Genomic DNA, 9,832 nt, shown 5'->3' with positions numbered 1-9,832 from the left:
AGATCTGAAGGTCCAGCTGAGCTATAAATGAACTATTTTAGAAGGATATTAAACAAACCTCAGTAAGCTGGACTTGGAAAAAAGTGGTTGGAGAGACACATTTACATTTCTGGATTGAAAGCTAGTAAAGAATACAGGGGAAAATGTAAACATCCTCTTCCTTCCATGCAATCCTCATTCCAGCAACATTTGCCCACTCCCAGGAAAGATAAAACCATAATTCCACGTGAAGAATAAGAGCTTGTAACACAAGCTCTTTGCTGGTGAATGGAGCCGTATCCAGCAGGTGGCCAGTCACCAGTGGTGTCCCCCAGGGATCAGTGCTGGGCCCCATCCTCTTTAATGTCTTCATTGATGATCTGGACCCCTTTAATGTCTTCATTGATGATCTGGATGAGGGGATTGAGACAGTCATCAGCAAATTTGCAGATGACACCAAGTTGGGAGAGGATGTTGGTCAGTTAGAGGGTAGAAGGGCTCTGCAGAGGGACCTCAACCAACTGGACAGATGGGCAGAGTCCAACATGATGGCATTCAACAAGTCCAAGTGCCAGGTGCTGCACTTCGGCCACAACAACCCCATGCAGAGCTACAGGCTGGGGTCAGAGTGGCTGGAGAGCTGCCAAACAGAGAGGGACCTGGGGGTGCTGATTGACAGCCACCTAAACATGAGCCAGCAGTGTGCCCAGGTGGCCAAGAAGGCCAATGGCATCCTGGCCTGCATCAGGAAGAGTGTGGCCAGCAGGAGCAGGGAAGTCATTGTGCCCTGTACTCAGCACTGGTTAGGCCACACCTTGAGTCCTGTGTCCAGTTCTGGGCCCCTCAGTTTCAGAAGGACATTGAGACACTTGAATGTGTCCAGAGAAGGGCAACAAGGCTGGGGAGAGGCCTTGAGCACAGCCCTGTGAGGAGAGGCTGAGGGAGCTGGGGTTGTTTAGCCTGGAGAAGAGGAGGCTTAGGGGAGTCCTTATTGTTCTCTACAACTACCTGAAAGGTGGCTGTAGCCAGGAAGAGGTTGGTCTCTTCTCCCAGGCAACCAGCACCAGAACAAGAGGACACAGTCTCAAGCTGCACCAGGGGAAGTTTAGTCTCGAGGTGAGGAGAAAGTTCTTCACTGAGCGAGTCATTTGCCATTGGAATGTGCTGCCCAGGGAGGTGGTGGAGTCACCATCCCTGGAGGTGTTCAAGAGGGGATTGGACGTGGCACTTGGTGCCATGGTCTAGTCATGAGGTCTGTGGTGACAGGTTGGACTCGATGATCTTTGGGGTCTCTTCCAACCTTGGTGATCCTGTGATACTGTGATAAAAGGCCCTTAACTGAAATTTGTTGGTAGCTCCAGGTGTTTGCCTGGCCTCCTCAGAAGTGAAAAATTCCTTTTCACAGTAGTCAGGTTTGCCGATCCCCTGGATTGAAACTTTTCTATACTAACAGGAATATAGAAGCACAGAGGTAAGTTCTGAACTTTAAAATACAGGTAATGAACTCCCCAACTGTAAACAACAGACATTTGTGTCTCAACCCACATCAAAGATGCAGAAATGTACATCTGGTACTTCTGTCAGGCTGCCATCTGGTCTTCCTCTTTGCAGTTAGCTATGGATTTCATTTACATAATGGAATTTTACCCCTGAGTTTCTTACTAAAGCAAGCAAAGTAGAAAAAAAATACATTAAAAAAAACCCAGTCATGTGAACAAATACAGTAGGTAAAATTCATGGTGTTCTATTTGTGAAAATTAACAAGGTCTTTATATTATGAATAGAATATATTTGTATTACAAACATGCAAAATATATTGCAATATATATTACCCTCCCAAAAAAAGCAATTTCCATCTGAATCCTTAAGATCAATGATCTGGATGAGGGGATTGAGTCCAGCATCAGTAAGTTTGCAGACAACACCAAGCTGGAGGCAGGAGTTGATCTGTTAGAGGGTAGGAGAGCTCTGCAGAGGGACCTTGACAGGCTGGACAGATGGGCAGAGGCCAAGGGCATGAGATTGAACACATCTAAGTGCTGGGTTCTGCACATTGGCCACAGCAACCCCAGGCAGTGCTACAGGCTGGGGTCAGAGTGGCTGGAGAGCTGCCAAACAGAATGGGACCTGGGGGTGCTGGTTGATAGTAGGCTGAGCATGAGCCAGCAGTGTGCCCAGTTGGCCAAGAAGGCCAATGGCATCCTGGCCTGCATCAGGAAGAGTGTGGCCAGCAGGAGCAGGGAGGTCATTCTGTCCCTGTACACCACACTGGTTAGGCCACACCTTGAGCCCTGTGTCCAGTTCTGGGCCCCTCAGTTTAGGAAAGATTTTGAGTTGCTGGAAGGTGTTCAGAGAAGGGCAACAAAGTTGGTGAGGGGTTTGGAGCACAGCCCTGTGAGGACAGACTGAGGGAGCTGGGGTTGCTTAGCCTGGAGAGGAGGAGACTCAGGGGTGACCTTCTTGCTCTCTACAACTACCTTGAGGGAGGTTGTAGCCAGGTGGGGGTTGGCCTCTTCTCCCAGGCAACCAGCACCAGAACAAGAGGACACAGTCTCAAGCTGTGCCAGGGGAGGTTTGGGCTGGAGGTTAGGAGGAGGTTCTATACAGAGAGAGTGATTGCCCATTGGAATGGGCTGCCCAGGGAGGTGGTGGAGTCACCATCACTGGAGGTGTTCCAGAGGAGACTTGATAGGGTGCTTGGTGTCATGGTTTAGTTGATTAGATGGTGTTGGGTGATAGGTTGGACTTGATGATCTTGAAGGTCTTTTCCAACCTGGTCTATTCTATTCTATTCTGTTCTATGCTATCCTATTCTATTCTATTCTATTCTAAGAGTCTCCTATGCAATGCATAGACAGGCTCTTTAGAGACAAAAGCAAATAAGTGGCTGGAAATGCAACTTTCATCACTAATGAGCCTCTGCTTTTGTTTGTTTTTTCATTAATGCAGGCTAGGGTTTGAACCTCTGTTCCCATTACACAGCAGGAAAATGAGTTTGAAAGAGTCATTGGCTTAGCAGAAAGGTTTGTTGTTCTTCTCTTTGCTCTTCTATATGCAGTACAAAAATATGGCTGAGATCAAAGGAAGGACACTAATTACCATGGTACCTAGTTGTCTCAGCATCTTCCTCTTCAGCAGGTGGTTATCCATCCATTCACTTCCCCTGCTGGAGCTGGATTTCCTCTTGGTGTGGACTGGTTTGGGCATGTGCATGGTAACCCACGCTGCACTGTGTGGTGGCCAGATCATGCAGTGAGCTCAAGGTACTTCTTCCCGGGTCTGGCAGATTTCTATGCCTCTCTGAGTTGCTGTGACTGAGAAAACAGTGAGAAATCATGGTGAGCATGTTGACTGATGAAGCCATACCTGGGGCAGGAACTGATACTCAGCACTGAATGCTCAGTGCTGTTCCAGAGAAATGCTGCCAACCAGGTGCTTAATGCAAACACAGGAGGTCAATGCCATTACTGTGTCTGAGTCTGATGATGAAAACGATGGCATGGTTCACCTGAAAAAGCAGAAACAAAAGAGCTCTGGGACAAGGAGTCTGTAGGAGGAAGGCACAACCCCTTTCTGCCCTTGAGAACAGTGTAACAAACGTCTCTGAGGTCCTTTCCAAGCTTATTGATTCTATGATTCTAAGCAGTGCTGGTATTTTGCCTAGGTGCCACTGAGGACTTAGGTGCACAGAGCCACTGGCATGTGGAGCACTTGTCATGGGATGAGTGCATAGGTGGCATCAAGAAACATGAGGCAAAGCTGGAAAGAAGTGTAGAGAAGTGGCACATGCACAGTAGAGGAAGATCTGGCCTGTTTGCAAAGGGCTGTGATTTGAAGAGCAAACTACTGTGACAGTGCTTAGTGACACACCTGGTGTCCTACCAAAGCATCAACATCACAATACATGGATTTTGCCTCTCAGGCATTATTCCTATGTTGCTTTTTTTCCAGATACCTTGCATTTAGAGGATGTTTTCTGCTCTGTTTCATCCTTGCTAAAATCTTCCATCACTGTTCTGTGAAAATTAAGGTAGAAAAGGCATTAAGATTCCCCCCATTTTGAATGTCACCACTTTTTGTGAAGTCTTAACTGGCTCTTTGTGAGTGTTGGGCAGGACTTCACTCCATGATTTGTGTCCACATCCCAGCAATGCAAGGAGCAGCTGACACTCCTTGTGCTGGCCACAACAAAACAACTGGACTTGCTCATGTGAGCCAGAAAACTTTCACATAGTGTCTTCCTCATACATCAGACTTTAACTAGGCTCCACACCTGTTTCCTGCATTACAGCTCCACAGGCATCCTCTGAAGAACACCAGGGGTTGTTTTGAAGTTTGATTTTATCCAAGTGCTCAATGACCCGAGATAAAACAAACCCCAACAATACTTGTGAGGGCTTACATTTGGAGCATGGCATCTTTGCCAAATGCAAGCTAGAAGAATGTTCCTTTCCAGCTGTGCTTCTTCTAAGGATGTGGGAGACTTCCTAGTCTTGCTCCCAAAGGAAACTTCTTTGTATGGTTCTTCACTTTCTTCTGTTAGTACCCACACCATCCTTTCAGTGATCACTGAGTTGGACTTCCCTCAAAAGGACAACTCAGGATTTAGACTTGTGCTGATTTCTCTCAAGGCTTCATTTTCTCTCCCATGCTCCCTGAGGTAGCAGAGGAAAGGTTCTCATTGAAATAAGGAAAGAAAAAGGGAAGAGAGCCTGCTTTCACCTCCAGAGAACTTGGCTAGTGATTTGTCAGTGATGGCCAGGAGCAGATATGCCTCCTGTCCAGTTACTCATAAAAAATCCTTTGTGGCTCAAGTTCAGGTTTCAGCTGTTGATAGATGTAACTTGCAATGGAGGAAGGAGGATGAGACAAAGCAGCTTCTTATTAATTTAAATAAGCATGCTGCATGCAGTTTTATACATGAGGAAGGGTCATGGTTGTCCTGGGCTAAACCCACTCTAAAGGGGAATTTGAACCTACCTTTGTATGTGATTTCTGAGCTCCAACATGTCTTTTGCTGCCAAAAAATGGCTAGTATTTTTCTCTTCCTCCAGCCATTACAAGGCATGCTCAGGACAGGCCTTGCAGAGTTCATGGAAGTCATTTCAGCAGGGTTAGAATTGGATTGCATGAGCCTTGGCCTTTTGTCTTCTCTTCCAATTGTCATTTTCCAGGACCTGTATGCAGAAGGGAAAGAGTGATACTCACAAGGGTTGGCTGTGCTTGGGAGGTGACATCCACACAATGAAAAGTGTCAGTGCCCCTGTAAACTTGTTTTCTTTTGAAGTGAAAATGAGATACTGGGATGATGATGATGATGATTAGTAGTAGTAGCAGTAGTAGTAAAAAACACCAAAGACATAAGAAAGAGACCTCATGGAGCAGTTTCAAGTTGAACCTCCCACAGGCTGTTGTTTTCAAACAAAATTACCCACTTTGAAATGAGAGGCTGGTTGTTTTTTTTCCCAGATAAAACCAAACACTTCAACACTTATTAACTGAAAGCTCAGTATGAAGTTCTGAAATTCACTGTGAGAAGTGATTTGGTGTTTACAAATGAAAAAAAGAAATGTGTAAGTAGCTTTACTTTCTCACAAATGCAACCTCTCCCAAGCCAAACACTTGTCAGCATGCAGTAGGAGCTTCACATTTACCATCATCTATCTGAACATTGCCCAGTTCTGCTCTTTCTCCAGCCTCTGCTGCTCCATCACCTTCCTCTGGCCTTATGAATGCAGAAAGCCTTTTGTTTCCAGCACTCACACATTTACCCTGGAAAGAGCTGAGATCACAGAATCATAGAATCAGTAAGGTTGGAAAAGACCTCAGAGATCATCAAGTCCAACCTGTCACCCAACACCTCATGACTACTAAACTGTGGCACCAAGTGCCACATCCAATCCCCTCCTGAACACCTCCAGGGATGGGGACTCCACCACCTCCCTGGGCAGCACATTCCAATGGCTAACAACTCTCTCAGTGAAGAACTTTCTCCTCACCTCCAGCCTAAACTTCCCCTGGCACAGTTTAAAACTGTGTCTTCTTGTTCTGGTGCTGGTTGACTGGGAGAAGAGACCAACCCCCTCCTGGCTACAACCTCCCTTCAGGGAGTTGGAGACAGCAAGAAGGTCTCCCCTGAGCCTCCTCTTCTCCAGGCTAAGCAACCCCAGCTCCCTCAGCCTCTCCTCATAGGGCTGAGCTCCAGACCTCTCACCAGCCTCATTGCACTTCCCTGGACATGTTCAAGTGTCTCAATATCCTTCTTAAATTGAGGAGCCCAGAACTGGACACAAGAGTGCCAGATCTAAGCAGAAGGAGACAATAATGAGCTCTCCCTGTCTATTCACTCAGGCTAGGAAGAGGGATGCCAGGATGTTTCTGAGCATCGTGCTCCTGAGCTGGCAGCCAGGTCATGGATGTGTTTTTCTTTCACCATTCTGTTAAACTGACTTGTGTCTTCTCAGCAGCTTTGTGAGTCTTCTTTCTGGCATCTTACATCACTTTTGTCCTGTGTGTGGCTGCCAGGAACCCAAGGTTGTTGTGCAGTCAGTGGAGAGAAGTAAGCATCCAAAGCAGAGTTATTCTCACAACCCAAGTTGTGTTCACTTCATTCCCCTCACAAGGTTTCTAAAAGCTATAAGCTGTTGGTACTGTCTGAGGTCTTAAGGGACATAAATATTCTCTTCAGCCTGTGTTTGCAGATCATTGGAAATACAGGATTATGTCCAAAGGCTTACACAGTCTGAATGCCATTCTGACAGAGCTGGTACTTATTTTGCATGTTGCTATATTGATTGCTGTAGTGAGACTGACATTCTCATGGGCTGGGCTGTTTTGTTTATTTTCCTGGCTGCACCAGTGAAAGAAATTAATCAAACAGAGAACATTGGCTTGGAGACTGATTCCCCTTCCCTTGCTCCACACAAAGAGATATAGACAAAGCTGTGTAGACTGGTCCCTACATTTAGGCTCCTTTAAAAGCCTTCACAGAATCACAGAATGTTAGGAGTTGGAAGGGACCTCAAAAGATCATCCAGTCCAATGCCTCTGCCAGAGCAGGATCACCTGGAGCAGGTCACAAAGGAATGCATCCAGATGGGTTTTGAACTTCCCCAGAGAAGGAGACTCCATGTCTCCTCTGAGCAGCCTGTTTCAGTGTTTTGTCACTGTAATGGTTTAGCACGAGAGCTAAAACCTCCTGCTCCCCCAACACAAAAGCAAGTGCAAGAGTGACACACAAAACTCAGGGCTGAGATAGAGATGAGAGTTTAATGTAACATAAGATATCATAAGCCAAATGCATAATTACATTAGCTAAGAATAGAATAGAATAGAATAGAATAGAATAGAATAGAATAGAATAGAATAGAATAGAATAGAATAGAATAGACCAGGTTGGAAGAGACCTTCAAGATCATCACATCCAACCTATCATAAAACACCATCTGATCAACTAACCCATGGCACCAAGCACCCTATCAAGTCTCCTCCTGAACACCTCCAGTGACAGTGACTCCACTACCTCCCTGGGCAGCACATTCCAATGGGCAATCACTCTCTCTGTGTAGAACTTCCTCCTAACCTCCAGCCTAAACCTTCCCTGCCACAGCTTGAGACTGTGTCCTCTTGTTCTGGTGCTGGTTGCCTGGGAGAAGAGACTAACCCCCACCTGGCTAGAACCTCCCTTCAGGGAGTTGTACAGAACAAGAAGGTCACCCCTGAGTCTCCTCCTCTCTAGGCTAAGCAACCCCAGCTCCCTCAGCCTCTCCTCACAGGGCTGTGTTCCAAACCCCTCCCCAGCTTTGTTGCCCTTCCCTGGACACCTTCCAGCAACTCAACCTCCTTCCTAAACTGAGGGGCCCAGGACTGGACACAGGTCTCAAGGTGTGACCTAACCAGTGCTGAGTACAGGAGCAGAATGACCTCCTTGCTCCTGCTGGCCACACTGTTCCTGATGCAGGCCAGGATGCCATTGGCCCTCTTGGGCTCATGTTCAGCCTGCCATCGACCAGCACCCGTAGGTCCCTCTCTGCCTGGCCGCTCTGTTGGAAGCATCTCCCTTAAAAGTCACTGGTCCATTTGTTTAAACTCTAACCACAATAAACAGCAGAATTAAACAGTGTATCATCCACTTGGTTTCACCATCTCCACACTTGTTCCCATGGTGAAATCTGCAAACACTCTCATCACCCTCGCCATTTGTCCCAGAGTGCAACAGATTCATGACTAAGAGCAAGTTTCAGAAGGCCCCTCCAAAAAACTGGGTGAGTAAGCAAAGATAGAGCCCTTAGACCCCTGGCTGTCAGTCCTGAACTCAGAGGGGATTTCCAGGATCTGAGGCATTCAAGTGACTTACAGTAACCTTTTCGTTCTACTCTATGCAGTCCCTTCTGGTGCACCACTTGCCCTTCAGACAAAAGTCATTTCAGTCTTGTTACACCAATCCTGCCAACAGCTTGGCATGGGTGGCAAAGGGGCAACATCAGCCTGCCAATGAACTGTAATTTCAGCAGCCTTCTAGTCCCTGCTTCTGATTCAAGCTGCTCGTTGAACAAGGAAGGTGCAAAGCACTCCTGTGTGGTTTGGTATCCATTAATGGCATACGCTGACTCACTATCGTGTCTCCATCAATAGACAAATCCACTTTAGAAGCTCTCTAGATCCACAAGCTCCACATGGCAGCCTGTGGAAAGTACCTTCACATTATTACTGTCACCCTGCATCCCCATCATTATTTCTGCCTCGCATTAAGCCGTGTGCTCGCTGCAAGACATTGCACATGTGGGAGCCCCCAGTGCACAAAGTGCATCTGCATGCATTATTCTAAGCCTGGAAAGAATCAAGTGCTGTGAGGCTTTTGTTTTCTGGAAGAAGCTGTACCAGCCAGAGCTACATCAGTTAGAGGCACTAATTATGCCACTAATTATCACAAATGTTTCTGGATTTTTCTATCATTTTGTGCACATCCTGCAAGGTAAAAGACATGAGGAGTCATACAAACTGCAATCACATCTGCTGTTTGGAGCATCCCAGGGAATGGTGATGGCTAAAGGTATCAGATGAAGCCTGGGACCTACTGCTTTCCACAATGCTGCAGACCATCTGTGCCATTCTATCTCTGTGACACAGAAGTCACCTGGGCTGTCAAGTGTCTCCTATAACTAGTGCCATGACTGAAAACTCATGTCTCTCACTAACTCTGTGCTTTTCCCCCCATTTCCCCTCAAGTTTCTCTATGGCTGAACATAGCACCCAGCTAAATTTGCTCCAAGTCCTTCCCCCACTATGGTCACTCTAATGCTCTGTACTACACAGGAGGGAACATGACTTGTCTGGACAACCCAAGAGGCTGCAACAGGGTTCAGCACACATGTGGGTATTACTAAAGCCAGCCTTTGTGGGGCTGGAGGGTGTCATAGCAGGCAGCTACATAGCTTACCTATGAGCTGTCCTGCTTTCCCAAGACCCTTCAAGGCTAGATGCTAGCCAGGGAGTGCAGGCAGAAATACAAGCTCCTTGTTAAATTCCCCTTTGAAGGTAAAGACAGACTTTTGTACTGGGAGCATCTCCATACATCATTGCATTCCCATGCAATACTGGGAAGCCTTCCTGTCACACCAGCAGCAAGCATGTGTAGGGCTGCCTGGTATCACCTCCTTAGCACCTCCAATGACAACACAATTAATCATTGATGTTAATCACGTTAATGCTATGATACCTGTTCCCTAGCACCATCTGGAGGCAAACTCTGTTCTTCACCCACTTCAGTGGGAATGGTGCCTGGAGCTACAGGATAACAGATGGCCCTACTTACATTCAGCAAAGATTCAGGTGTTAGCTGCTCTGAATACAT

Source organism: Dryobates pubescens, chromosome 2 (assembly GCF_014839835.1).
Source record: "Dryobates pubescens isolate bDryPub1 chromosome 2, bDryPub1.pri, whole genome shotgun sequence".
NCBI lineage: Eukaryota > Metazoa > Chordata > Aves > Piciformes > Picidae > Dryobates > Dryobates pubescens.
Note: the sequence above shows the minus strand (reverse complement) of the source record.